Consider the following 13,658-nt stretch of genomic DNA (forward strand, 5'->3'; position numbering starts at 1 on the left):
GTTCCTGGCGGTCCGTCGGGGGCGGTGGAACGGGACCCACCGGAGCCCGGTACGGGCCCGAACGGCAGGAGGGTGCGGGCAGGCAGAGCTATGGGGCGGGCGGAGAGAACAGCACCCAGCGCCTCCCATATGGTCTAGCGGTTAGGATTCCTGGTTTTCACCCAGGCGGCCCGGGTTCGACTCCCGGTATGGGAAGCTTCAACTTTTCCTTTTTTTTTTTCTTGCCCGACTCCTTCGGACCGCATTTTTGCACCTTTGCGGCCAAATTTCTCGACCCCAGGAGTCTCCTGAAGCTGTAGGAAGCCCTCCGCCACTGCAGACCCTGTCTCCCGCCTCAGTTTAAAACGTCCAAGTAAATTGGACGACAAAGTACCTAACTAACGCAGGGTTAATTGCGTTTTTCTTTAACGCAGGCAAGAAAATCGCTGCTTGCGTCCCACGGCGTGTTTTAAACTGCCCTGACTACTGCCCAAGGCAAACAGTATTGTACTGCAACTCCAGCAGCAAGAATCTGCTAAAGATACACATGCATAAAAATACACATGCACATATATAACATACATATAAATGGGCGTGTAGGGCTAGTCGTTTATGAAGGGAAATTCCATAGCAAAGCCAGGTACGTCCAACAAATTTTTAATTAATGTGTACACTGCTCTGACAGAAGACTTGCAGGCTGGGCAAGGGCACACCCACCCACGGGGCTTCACCACCAAAATGGCCCCAAGTTCACCCAGCGAGGGCAAGGCTGTTATCCCGGCCGTGTGGGGAAGCCGGGCTCCCCCCGAAGCCGTAGGACACGGAGGGGCCCGTCGCCACCCGCCTGCTGTGGCTTGTGGGGCTGCTGGGGGTCTTGGCTTCAGCAGGTCCTTGGGGCCCCCGAGCTGCTGCTGCTGCCACAAAGCCAGAGCTTTTCCACCTCACGTACCCCCCCTCCAAACCTTGTCACCTCACGTATCCCCCTCAGAACCTTGTCACCTCACGTACTGCTCCCCCTCAGGGCCGTGGAACCTCATGTATTCCCCCCCCCCAGAGCCTTGTCACCTCACATATCCCCCCTCAGAGCCATGGCACCTCATGTATCCCCCCTCAGAGCCTTATCACCTAACGTATACTCCCCTCAGAGCCATGGCACCTTACATATCCGCCCCTCAGAGCCTTGTCACCTCACATATCCCCCCTCAGAGCCATGGCACCTCATATATCCCCCCTCAGAGCCTTATCACCTAACATATACGCCCCTCAGACCCATGCCACCTTACGTATCACCCCCTCAGAGCCTTGTCACCTCACATATCTCCCCTCAGAGCCATGGCACCTCATATATCCCCCCTCGGAACCATGTCACTTCACGTATAGCCCCCTCAGAGCCATGGTACCTTACGTATCCCCCCTCAGAACCTTGTCACCTCACATGTCCTCCCTCAGAACCTTGTCACTTCACGTATCTCCCCCCTCAGAGCCTTGTCACCTCACATAACGACCCCCCCCAGAGACTTGGCACCTGTCACATTGCCGCTGTAAGGAAATGCCAGCCTAGCAAGAGCTTAGGGCACGGCGCCTCGGAGGAAGCCCCTCGCCAGCACCGCCGCCTGCCGGGGATCCCTGACCGGGCTACGCGCCCCACGGGCGGGTGGGGACGGGGGGACGGGACGGGGCGGGACCGTAGGCGGGAGGGCGGGCGCCGGGCGGGGAGGTGCCGCTGTGCGCATGCGCAACGGCCGCCGCCCCCATATAACCGCGGCGGGCGGCGGGTTTTCCCTCAGAGGGACGGAGCTGCAGGGGGAGAGGGGCTCGGCCCGGGGTCCTGCCTGGCTCCTCTCGGCGTGCTGGGCCTCTTCCAGCCGCTGTACGGTGCGGTTCGGGGTGGTGGTACTGAGGGAGCAGCTGCTGCAGGCCCTCGGGTTGTGGAGGGGTCCCTGTCTGAGCGCTGCTGGCGGCCTCACAGGAGGAGCCCGTGGAGGTCGGTGTGTCCTTGGGGGACACCAGACCCCCCTCAGTTGGGTGGGGGTCAGAGGGGAACGGGGGACCGAGGTCTCCTGTGGCAGCCCGAGGGGAGGGATGGGGCAGGGGGTCCTTCCTGGTGTCCCAGCACAGCCTGCCCCAAGTCCCACGGTGAAAGTGGGTTTCTGTGCCCCGTCTTGAGGATTGCAGAGAAGGTGCGGGTGTGATGGTAGGTGCTGGCCAAGGAATGTCTGTAAGCGTGGTAAGTTCCTGCTGTTGGTTTTTTGGTGATGCTACTTAAATGACAGTCAGGAACCATACAGGGTTCTAGATACATGCAGTTCTCTGTCTTCAATATTAAGCGGTGAGCAACATAAAACAGTAGCTAAATGTCTAAACTATGAAGAAGTAAAGACTTCAGGCACTACCAAGTAAATTTTGTCATGTTGCCCACCACTGCCTGAATGGGGAACACTCACAGACAGTATTTCTCTTGCTAAGAAATACAGAACCAAGACATGAAGAGTGTCAATCTGTATGTAGCCTGTATTACTAATGATCAATCTTAGTTACGTAAGTACAAGTACAAACATGGTAGTTCTGTAGGCTCAGGATGGAGAAGAGTGAAAATCAGTTGTGTGTCAATTTTGATTGACGTCAGTACAGGATGAGTAGCCTGATCACAATCCATGTGCAAACCACTCTGTGCCCCTGTAAAGGCTGACAGCCTAACTGTTACCAAACTAAATAATGGTCCCATAATCATCATCAATATTTGAGTTTCCTTGTCAAGCTTGCACTTGCTGTAATGCTTACTCCCATGTGCTATTCAAATAGCAACATGTGCCAGTCTGATGATCTGTACAAATTTAATTAAAATCAACTGGTTGGTAGCTTCTTAAGAATGGAACTGCTGTCCCAAAGATAATCAGTAATGGGATCTGCTCTCAAGTCCAAAATACTCCATGCCTTTTGAAGTGATTTAAAAGGAGCTCTAAAATCAGAGCTGTCAGGTTTTCAGATGAAGAGGCAAGCTCGTTCTAGGAATGGTAGAGATATGTGAGTTAATCAGGCTGGGCTTCTGGGTTGGGAGCTCTCCATTTGATGGCACTACAACAAATCTAGGGGGAGAATGTGGGTCACACAACGGGAGAGGGGTCACTGTGTTGCCACACTGAAAAGGTCTAGAAGTAAGGAGAGAAAACAGCTTGGTGAGACCTTCACCACTGCAGGAGTCCTCCTCTCACAATGGAGATGAAGATAATTGGAATTTACCTTGAGTAACTCAGGACAGCACCTGTAACAAATGTCTCATTCAGTGTCTATCCATCAAACAGGATACAGAGAACTAAAAACGGACCAGAGGAGACAGCTAGCAGAACAGTCTGAAATTCTGAGAAGGAAGAATGCCTGCAGCAGCTCAAAAGATGAATTTCTTAACCAGAATACTGGTTAACCAAGAGAAGAGGGGCAGTCTGTTGCAGTCTCTTGTCTTAGATGTCTTCAGGGGCAGGATTGTTGCTGCTAGATTAAGTAACTGTCTGTTTAAAAGCCTGCATTAGACAATTCTATATATTTAAATCAGGTGCTTTTTTGAAAATAATTGATAAGTTACCTAGCTTACTGCTCATCAGCTGAAGCTTTTAGATCAAGGCTTGATGTCCTAAAAAAAAAACCAGGAAGGGGAAAAAAGTTGTCTTACATCAAAAATAGCATCTGTGATCTTTGCCAAGAATTGACTTTGTCTTTAAAATTTATGCAGGAATGGATCTCTGAATATTTGAGAGTATCAGAAAGGGGAGGCATGGAATAGGTTGGTTTTTTTCTGCCTAGGCACTGCAATTTTAATTTTCTCCAAACAGGCACATCTACATGAAGCCCTCCACCAATGCTACGCTGTACCTCTACTGTTCCTTTTGCACCAGAAGTCTGTAGCCAGGCTGCAGAAGCTCCCCCAGCTGAAGAAAGGACGGCTGAAAAGGCTGCTTCAAATGCAAAAGGAACAACCCAATCCCAGAACCAAGATAATTCTTTTTAAGATCTCAAAATAGTAATGGTAACATCCCAAAGGGGTGAGTGTGTGATATACCTTAAAAGAAAGAATTTCAGCCTACCAGGACACAGTATCAAGAATATTTAGCATACAGACTCCCAGGACTTTCTTGCTACTCTCTGGGGAAGGTCGGTCCTAGTCCTCCTCCTCCCACCCTGATATATCTGGAACACTTTGGCTATTTACTGCTTTCCCGTGCCTCTTGCAACAGTACATCAGCCTTCAAGGTACATTCACAGTGCTGTTCTGTATTGACTTGGGAAGGTGTTTCCTTTCTTTTGTAAACAGAGGAAAGGTGGTTCCTGGCAAGAATGTCTGTGAATGGAAGCTCCACATTGTCACGTGCAATGAGAACGTTTTTTCTAGACCCCGTTATGAAGAATGGGGTAATTGCATGTTCCCTGTAACAGCAACTGAAGGAATGCAAGCAGTCACTTTCTTAGATGAAAGAACAGACTGCCTTCTGCTTGACAAATGCCCTTCTCGAGACACAAGGCTCTTGGGAGCACCCAACAACTACAGGCTGTTACCTACATTGCTTACAAAGCCATTGGTCCAACAAGTTTGGTGGAAACAGATATGTAAGTAAAAAAAAAAACATTCTAGGCAACTGGAGAAAAGAATATGCAGCTACAAAGTATGTAAGAGTGCAGGGAGGAAAGACAGGGCTGATTGTCTGAAAGACAATCTGCACTGGTAGGCTAAAGGCATATGTCCTTAGGGGTTTAAAAGCTGCAACAGATAGAGCAGTTGTTGCAGCCAGTTTCAGCTGAGTGAACTCTGTATCAAAGACATTAGCAGATACATTATTGGGAAGAAAAGCAGGCTGCTTCTAAAGCAGTGAATGTAGCAGCTAGGGCAGCTGAGGCAGAAAACAATCCCTTTACAATCCAGAAGGATTTCCACATAACATGCAGTGTATGCAATATAACAGAAGTTTAGCCAGTAAACAAAGACTAGCTTCTTGGATGCTGGATAAAAAGTGTCCACGCAGCAGATGAAAATCTTTTCCACAGATGGCAAATGACAGCTGAAAAGACCAGTTTCTAAGACAGACAACACCCAACTACCCTGTGCTTGTTGCAGAACTGCTGAGGTTGGAAGGGACCTTGAGACTGTCCAGTATACCCACCCTGCTCACAGCAAGGTCACCTAGAGCAGGTTGTCCACAGCTATGTCCAGCTGGTGTATCTCCAAGGATGTTCCACAACCTTTCTGGGCATCCTGTTGCACTGCTTGATCACCCTCACTATGGTTTTTTAAGTGGCAATTTCTGTATTTCAGCTTGTGTCTACTACTTTTTGTTTTACTAGGCACTGCTCTGAAGAGTCTGGATTCATCTTCAGTCTGAACAGCAGGTATTTATACACACTGAGATTCCTCCCTGAGCTTTCTCTTCTCCAGGCTAAACAGCCCCAGCTCTCAGACTCTGCTAGTATGACAGATGCACCAGCCACTTGACATCTTAGTGGCCCTTCACTAGATTTCACCAGTCTGTCCCTGTCTTTCTCACACTGGGGAGCCCAGACCTGGACACAGCACTCCAGGCATCTCACCAGTGCTGATCACCTCCCTGGACATGCTGTCAACCCTTCTTAATGCAGCCTGTTGGCTGCCTTTGCTGCAAGGGCATGTTCCTGGCCCATGGCTGGTATCTACCAGGACCCCCAGGACTTCTGCAAAACTGCCTTCCAGCTGGTCAGCCACAGCAGGTACTGGTGCATGGGGTTATTTTAATTTACAAACTTAAATGATACGCAGTAAGTAATAGGCTGATAGACTGCTAGGAGAGTCCTCTCCCTTCTCCTTAGGCAAGTAAGCTAAATTACTATTAGTTTAATTTAAAAAGCAGAAATGGTACAAAATACTTCAACATTTTTCGCTCTGGCAAAATGACCCTTAACTATTTAACGGTGTTGGAACGGAAGTGATTGCCCCAGAGGATTTCAGGCTTTTGCTTTTTTAACCTTTAAGCCTCTTTTTTCCCCATTATTTAAGGCTTTTAAGAGCTCACACAGACACACAGAATAGTTTTACATGTCTCCTTTTCAGACTGCAAAAGATGTGATGAAAACGTCCACTCCACCTTTGTTTTATATTTGCTCATTTCAAGTTTCTAGTACAACATCCTTGTCAGACCTTCAACCTGAAATTGTAGAGCTCTGTGGCTTTGTCTGACTCTGTGGTACATTCATTTTACATTAATGCAAAATATATTTCAGTAGCAGCTGTGACAATGACTTTGCATTCTGTAACAGTGTGCCACGGTCCACCTTTGCCATGGGAATTCAGAGGCATTTCACCTCTTCGTTTCTCTTGCTGAACTCTTCGATGTCCCCATTAAGCAGAAAAAATTAAAGGTGTGATTAGCTGTGAAATGGCAGACAAGCAAGGCTCTTTCTTTGCCAAATTTAGGAAAAGCACTATGCTGTTTTAGCAGTTGGTGGAAAGTTGTAATACATTATTTCGCATACCACTATTACAAGCTGCTGCTACTAGACAGCTGTTCTCTGTTGATTTTTGAAGGGGGAGTAGAATAAAGTATGTTCTTTCTTCCCCATTCCCCTTCCTTCTGTACACCTCCTGTTTTTAAAGCACATTTTCAAAGAAAAATGTACAAAGTCAGATTATTCTGGTAAAATCTTTCTAATTCCCTGATATTCTTATAGGAGAGAAACTTGTGTCAAGTTTTGGAACCGAGTAAGTTTATAATTTAACTGCACAATGCCAGCATTCATTTACTGCCAGCACCTACTCTGAGCTACCGTTATTTATAAAGTGCCTTCTGCTACACAGATTCTGTACATTGTATACTCAAAGTTTTTAATCCTAGAAGCTTTATTGGCAAAACTTTCACTTGAATAATCCAACAGGCTCTAAAGCTATAAAAAAATGCAGCTCAGGGACTGTATAGAAGTAAGAACGCTACCTCCTGAGAAAATGTGCAACCACTGAACAAGCAATCATACTTCTTTGGACTTTCAACCTCTTGCTTTTCAGACTGTACATGCAGTAAATTGCCAAGAGATCTAGCTACACTATTTTCTTGACAGACTGCGCTGGGTTTTGTATTAAGCAGTAAGGGGTGTTCACACAGAGACAAAACCATGAAGGTACCGCTGTTGTCCGATAAAACTTGTACTGAGAGCTCAAGCAAATGACAAGGTACTTTCTTCCAAGGGCTCTGACTACTGTACTGCCTTCACTGCAGGTTTTTCTTGGCTCACTAAATGTTTTCACCTGATTTAAATGCTTTTATGTAAGAGAGAGACAGCAAAATGAGGTAACACAAGATTTAGTCTTCATGTGCTACCCTGGCACCATGGGCTTACATCAGTTTATGTATGCTTCTTGTAATGTTTAAGGAATGAATACACACTTGTGCTCAAGTCTGGTTGCTTGTAGAAGACTATGTGAGTGTCACTAGGTGACATGCAGGCAAGCAGGTATTCGCTCTCATCCTGTGGCTGCAGGTACTTCAGTGGACCTAGTCACATGTGCTGTCTTCACAGTCTACTGGAAGGGCCCTCCCAGCATCGCCTGCAAGTATGTTACAGGTGAGATTCAAAAGGTAGAAGTTTGGTACCACCCCGAGCTGCCATGATTAAGACAGACTGCTCTAAGTAGAACAGATCTGCGCAGAAACCACAGACCTTCTCATCCAGGCACAAAGGTATGTAAGTATTAATAACTATTTGTGCCAAAGAAAGTAAGATGCCTAATTACCTTTGGAGCTATATGCAATTTTAAAACAAGAGAAATAAGACAGCCAGCCCTCCCCTCCTCCCCCTGCCCCCAACCTAACCGAAGGGCATCAATAAATCTTGTTTAAAAGAACGGGAAAACAGTGCATTGTGCATAGCACTTAGTCTTTAAAAAGACCCAATCTGCAGGCTAAAGGTAAAACTCTCCAAAATAGGTGAGGTGGGCTGAAGAGGTGATTTCTTTGTGCCAGTGCTGCCTGCAGGTAAACGGGCTGCCTCTCCTTGCTCCAGTGGCAGCCGGTGTCAATCAGGAGACAATGAAAAACTTCAGTGAACTACAGTACTGCCAGAAGCATTTTGAATACACCGAGAGAGGAATTTAAGAAGAGGATCATGCAGAGGATGTAACTAGAAAAAACACCCTGCACAAAGGGATGAACTGACCCGTCATGCCCAGGGCACGTTGATTGTGAAGCCCATTTCCACAGCATGAATTCTCATGTTCGTATTGAATGTATCACCGCTTGTGAAATACAGTACACTGCAGTAATACTTTTCTCTAGGGGGTGAGCCTGGAATGAGAGAGGAAAAAAAATACACAGAAGACAAATATGAAGTTAGAAGCCATTTGGAATTCAGCCACTCAGCCATTCTTCTTGATTTACTGCCTGTGAAGTGCACAGATTCAGAATTCTGTAAATTTATTTTCCCAGAAGCCTGATGCTAGGCTGTAACACATATCAATGGAAAGTACCACACAACTGCCTTGGCCTATGAATTATGGGCGTTCAACCGGTGGTTATGGTGCTAGCAGGCCTGCTCAGAGCTAACGTAAAAGCATCAGAGCAGCGTGATAAAGCAGCTCATAATTCTGGAAGTGGACATAAAGGAGCCTGTTTTGCAGTTGTGAGCTGAGATACAGCATTCTCACCACAACAACCCACTGCAGATATCAGCAGCTGTACAATGGCTTCCCTACAGCACAAAGGGGCTGGGTACCAATTCAATACCGTGTTCTGTGCGTGGGAAGAGACGCCTGAATGCACATCTTCAACCAAATGCTCGGGGTGTAGCGGAGATCTAGTGTACTTGTCAGGTGTGCTGAGGATAGGCTGTTCCACCTTCTTTATTTGGCAGGTGACAGACACCCTATGAGGAAGCAAATAAAGCAAAAAGTACAAAGTTTGAGAGAAACAGATTTGAGAGAGTCTCACGGAGTTCCATTGACCCCCACCACTTTTTGAAGTGCATGTCTCTCAATACTTGTAGTTCTGTGACTGCATGCAGTCTTGAGAGGCTGGTAACAGATGGTGCTTGTTAAACTGGAATTAAATTCTAACACAGAAGTTTAACAATCTCAAAGGGATTTGCTGCATGGACATTATGATAAACCAAAAAGGAGAAGCGAAATGCTTTCAAAAGGTCCTGAAAGCTTCAAACAACAGCATGCTAATGCAGCTCATCTGCACCTTAATTCTGTCCCTTGGACCAAGTGCAAGGCTGCGTTCAGCTAGTTACTGAAATCCACCTCCATTAAGTGTCAATTTGTATCTGGACTCAGGGCTGATCACCAGTCAGCCTGAAAGGCAAAGTTAATGCCCTGCCAAACTGCTTAGTTCAGTATTTTCTAAGAATATTTGGATGTCACATAGCTGTGCATAAAACTCAAGCTGACAGAAAAGGAAGGCTCTTTCTTGAGAGCTCCTCTCTCGCTTTTCATGTCAAACTGCTGCATAGTCTCTGTGTAATCCAGTTTTCAGCTTTCTTGTTTTAAGTTTTGTCTGTAAACACCTAAAATGATCATGCAGTGGGGGGGCGGGAATCAATGAATGATTAGATGTGTTTGCACAAGAAAGAGTCTTGTAAGATAGGATCCTCTGGCTTCATGCTGAGACTTCCCCTTCTATTTTTAGCTTTATTTTGAAAGCTAGACATTGCCTTTGCTTTTCAAGTTATGCAGTCTGTCTCCCATGCTAAGGCTTTGCTCTTTTCAGATTCTCGGCTGTAATCGCATTTCCGTCTTCTGCAACATTCCTTTCTTATCTTCCACTTTGAAGACAACGATTACAAAATCCTTTCTAAAACCTGTCAGGAATTACACAAGCAAGCGGTCAAACTGTTAATGAGCTTGTAGGGCTCTGAATGCAAACGGGGATGCCGAGTCTCTCTGCTTTAGCTCACAGATGTACATTTAGCTTTAAATCAATACAATATTCACTCTTAACTCACGGGCAAGAACAGGAGTTACTCCTCCTCTCACACTGCAACTGCCCTGGGAAATCTGATGAGTCTAATAGTGTGTGCCAGAAAGCAGGCAAAAAACAGTAAGGGCACAAATGGCAGCGATTTAGGGAAGCTCATCTAATGTGCAACCCCACAGGTAAATCACAGCTTGAAGCAGCTCTTTTAATTTACCCAGTGTCATGGTTTAACCCCAGCCAGCAACTAAGCACCACGCAGCCGCTCACTCACTCCCCCCCCATCCAGTGGGATGGGGGAGAAAATTGGGAAAAAGAAGTAAAACTTGTGGGTTGAGACAAGAATGGTTTAATAGAACAGAAAAGAAGAAACTAATAATGGTAATGATAACACTAATAAAATGACAACAGTAGTAATAAAAGGATTGGAATGTACAAATGATGCGCAGGGCAATTGCTCACCACCCGCCGACCGACACCCAGCCAGTCCCCGAGCGGCGAATCCCTGCCCCCACATTCCCAGTTCCTAAACTAGATGTGACGTCACATGGTATGGAATACACTGTTGGCCAGTTTGCGTCAGGTGCCCTGCCAGTGTCCTGTGCCAACTTCTTGTGCCCCTCCAGCTTTCTCGCCGGCTGGGCATGAGAAGCTGAAAAATCCTTGACTATAGTCTAAACACTACTGAGCAACAACTGAAAACATCAGTGTTATCAACGTTCTTCACATACTGAACTCAAAACACAGCACTGTACCAGCTATTACGAAGACAGTTAACTCTATCCCAGCTGAAACCAGGACACCCAGCTAAGCCAGAGAGGCTTCTCCAGTGAGTGATTCTTTCCAGGAATATCACAGTCCTGTAGGTTAGACCACCACCAGCTTCTGCCCATTAGAGGTGATTTTGGTCAGGGTTTCACCACAGCCACTCGAGTTACTCCCCTTCTCCTAGTGCTGTCCCCGAGCTCTGGAACACAAACTGAATTGCAGTCCGAAACACCTAAGCAGCTGCCCCTCTCCACGTTCCTCAACTAAACCTGTTCCGGCAAAGTCACAACTGGCATCAGCACAACTTTAGCCTCTTTTTTGTGCCTTCCCTCAACTGAGATTTTTCACCCAGAAGTGGTGATGCTTTCACTTACCCCTCCTGAAGGTCAAGAAAGCTATTGCGTAATTCCCCCTCAGACAGCCCCGCAAGCTAAACTGGTGAAGACAAATTCACTTCGGATTATTTTAGCTGTTCTTTCAAGTGAAAAAGATGACATTGCGTGCTCTAACAATCTCTTTCCCCTTGGGAGACCAAACATCTTTAAGCATTTACACCTTCCAGAAGATTAGCTCAATATATTTTCACTCTTCAGCAGGAATTCACAGGGCAGAGCCTTGCAGTTCATGGTCCTCCAGGACCACTCCTCCAAGGAATGTCATACAGCCATTGCTGTGACCGGTGGAACTCGTCCCTCCCCATTTCCACTCACTGTTGCTTACAGTTTTACTTTGCTGTTAGAATTGGCTTTCACCCACCCTGCAAGGCCACAGGGTAGCTGTAGCCTGTAAAGAAAATGCTTCAGTGAAGCAAGACGATGCACAAGCCAGACGTTCCCAAAAATAAAAACTGCGCTGTAAGGGATCTAACAAAATGCAATGCCAGAACTCGCTGCACTCACCAGACACCTCCCGTACCATGGTGTTACAGCCCAAGCCTACCAGCGTATTCCCTATCCCCACTCTGCAACAAAATCCACAGGAAAAGAGAAAACAAGTACATTAAACATTAGACAAAACAAGGTAAAGATGCAACTGAAATCAGAAATTGTGTTATTCTGTCGCAAACATTCTGAAACTACTAGGTGGGGGTAGAAATGCGGGCTGAAGAAATGTTGTGGTGCCAAGCTTGTGGGGAAATACGGGCAAAATAGAGATAGGGACAACGCTGTCATGACCATGATGTCAGTGGGATTTAACTGTAAAATGTACAGGAACAACTACAGAAATACCTGTACATTTTCTAGCACTGAAATCTTCACAAGAGTAATGCACTAGGCAGTGCACCCACTCCAAAAACAGACAAAACCCCCAAACTCTTGACTAAGCAACAAATTTTTTTCTATATACTAATTTCTTTCATGAGATGTAACCCCACCCCTTGCCCCCGCATCCCCAGCCTCTGAAAAATCCACTTACCATGAACTCTGTTTCATGTTTTGGCAGCAGCTGTGACCACACGGACCCTTTCTTCTGTTGTCCTATAACCCGATGCAAAAATTTTGGCTAGGAACAGTGGCAGCACCACCAAAAAAAAGAAATAAAATTACTTTACAAATAACAAGAACCTTACTTGTTTACCAGATAACAGCTCACATCTGTACCGTACATTGCTGTGTGTGTGTATATATATATTTCTACATGAAATATGACCGAGCAAAAGGATTACAACAATTGTGAGAAAAACTAACAAAATTACCGATGTGAAACCGTACACCAGTTTTCCACTGGACCTGCTGTCAGCTTGCTCTCGTTACAAGCGAGAGAACTTTTTTCTTAGTTTGAAGCTGAGCTTTCAAAGTAATTAATTTGCAGGAATAATGTGAAAAATGTGAGATTTCGTTTGGATTTCCCCAGAGCCATTGCAGCAAGATTAACAAACCAGCCTAGGGTGTCTGTTTCTCTTCTAGAGGGTCACGGCTGCGTGATGAGATACTTAGTTTGATTTTAATCACTGCTTTGTTCAGCTATTTGTTGCAATTGGAGGTTGTAAAATTATACAAAATGGGGAGCTGGGGGGGGAAGGGTGAGAATAAATATAGAAAATATTTCTGCAAGAAGAACAACACATAAAACACGCAGATGTGAGAAGCGACTGCAAGTCTTTAAGCTGAACACGGTAATCCCGGCTACTGCCACCGTGACAAAATATAACGTAAAAAGCTGCAGTCGGAGCCTGAGATGACATCATTTACGCACCTTCCTAGCAGCAAGGCACCGCGAGGACACGTACCTGTTGGGACGCAGGGGCTGCAAAACTCGTCTGCGTCAGGAGGAGATCCATCGCCCCTGCTCGCCTCTGTGCCCGGGGCGGCCGCACAAAGGGAATCCCTCGGGGTGAGCCGATCTAAACCCAGGAGCTCGACCCAGCCTTCGGGTCTGAACTCCGGCACTGGCAGACGTTCGCCCAACCGGTCCTTCTTGTCAGCGCCTTTTTCCCGTAGAAACCCGTCAGTCGCCATCGACGCTTTGGGGGGGGGATATGGAAATCCGACCTTTTATGTAAAAAACATCAAGCGGAAAGAGTTAGCTCGCCCTGCATCCCAATAAACCGCTCGGAAACCTCCCGTGGCGGCCGCGGATCCCCCCCCCCGCCTTCCGCCCCTCGCCGCCCCCGAGCGAGCGCAGCCAAACCCCAGCCTCGCCCGGCGCTGCCGCAGGCCGCAGCAAAGCGTCGCGGCTCCAGCCTCCCGCCAGGCCGAGGGCCGGTACTTCGAGCGTTCACCGGAGCCCGGTGCTTCGCGGTTCCTGCCGTCAGGGCTCCCCACAGATCCAGATCCAGACCCCGACCCCGGCCCCGGGCCCTGCCGCCCGCTCACCGCCCCGCTGACAGCCGGAGGAACCTCCAGCCGGAAACGGCGGCGCAGCGCTTCCGGTGCGCCACGTCCGCACTGCGCATGCCCCAGCCAGTTCTGCCTTCGCGCCTGCGCACTGCCCTCACCCACCGCTTACCGCGTTCTGCGGAAGCCGGTAACGCTCCGCCGCTCGCCGGTG

General features: G+C 47.3%; 1 non-coding gene across 1 annotated transcript; it reads left to right on the forward strand.

Annotated features, from left to right (window-relative positions):
- Positions 1–123: 123 nt before the first annotated feature.
- TRNAE-UUC (transfer RNA glutamic acid (anticodon UUC)) lies at positions 124–195 on the forward strand. Its single transcript has one exon. It is a non-coding gene; the product is annotated as a tRNA-Glu (tRNA).
- Positions 196–13,658: the final 13,463 nt, after the last annotated feature.

Source organism: Haliaeetus albicilla, chromosome 23 (genome assembly GCF_947461875.1).
Source record: "Haliaeetus albicilla chromosome 23, bHalAlb1.1, whole genome shotgun sequence".
In the NCBI taxonomy this organism is placed as follows: Eukaryota; Metazoa; Chordata; class Aves; order Accipitriformes; family Accipitridae; genus Haliaeetus; species Haliaeetus albicilla.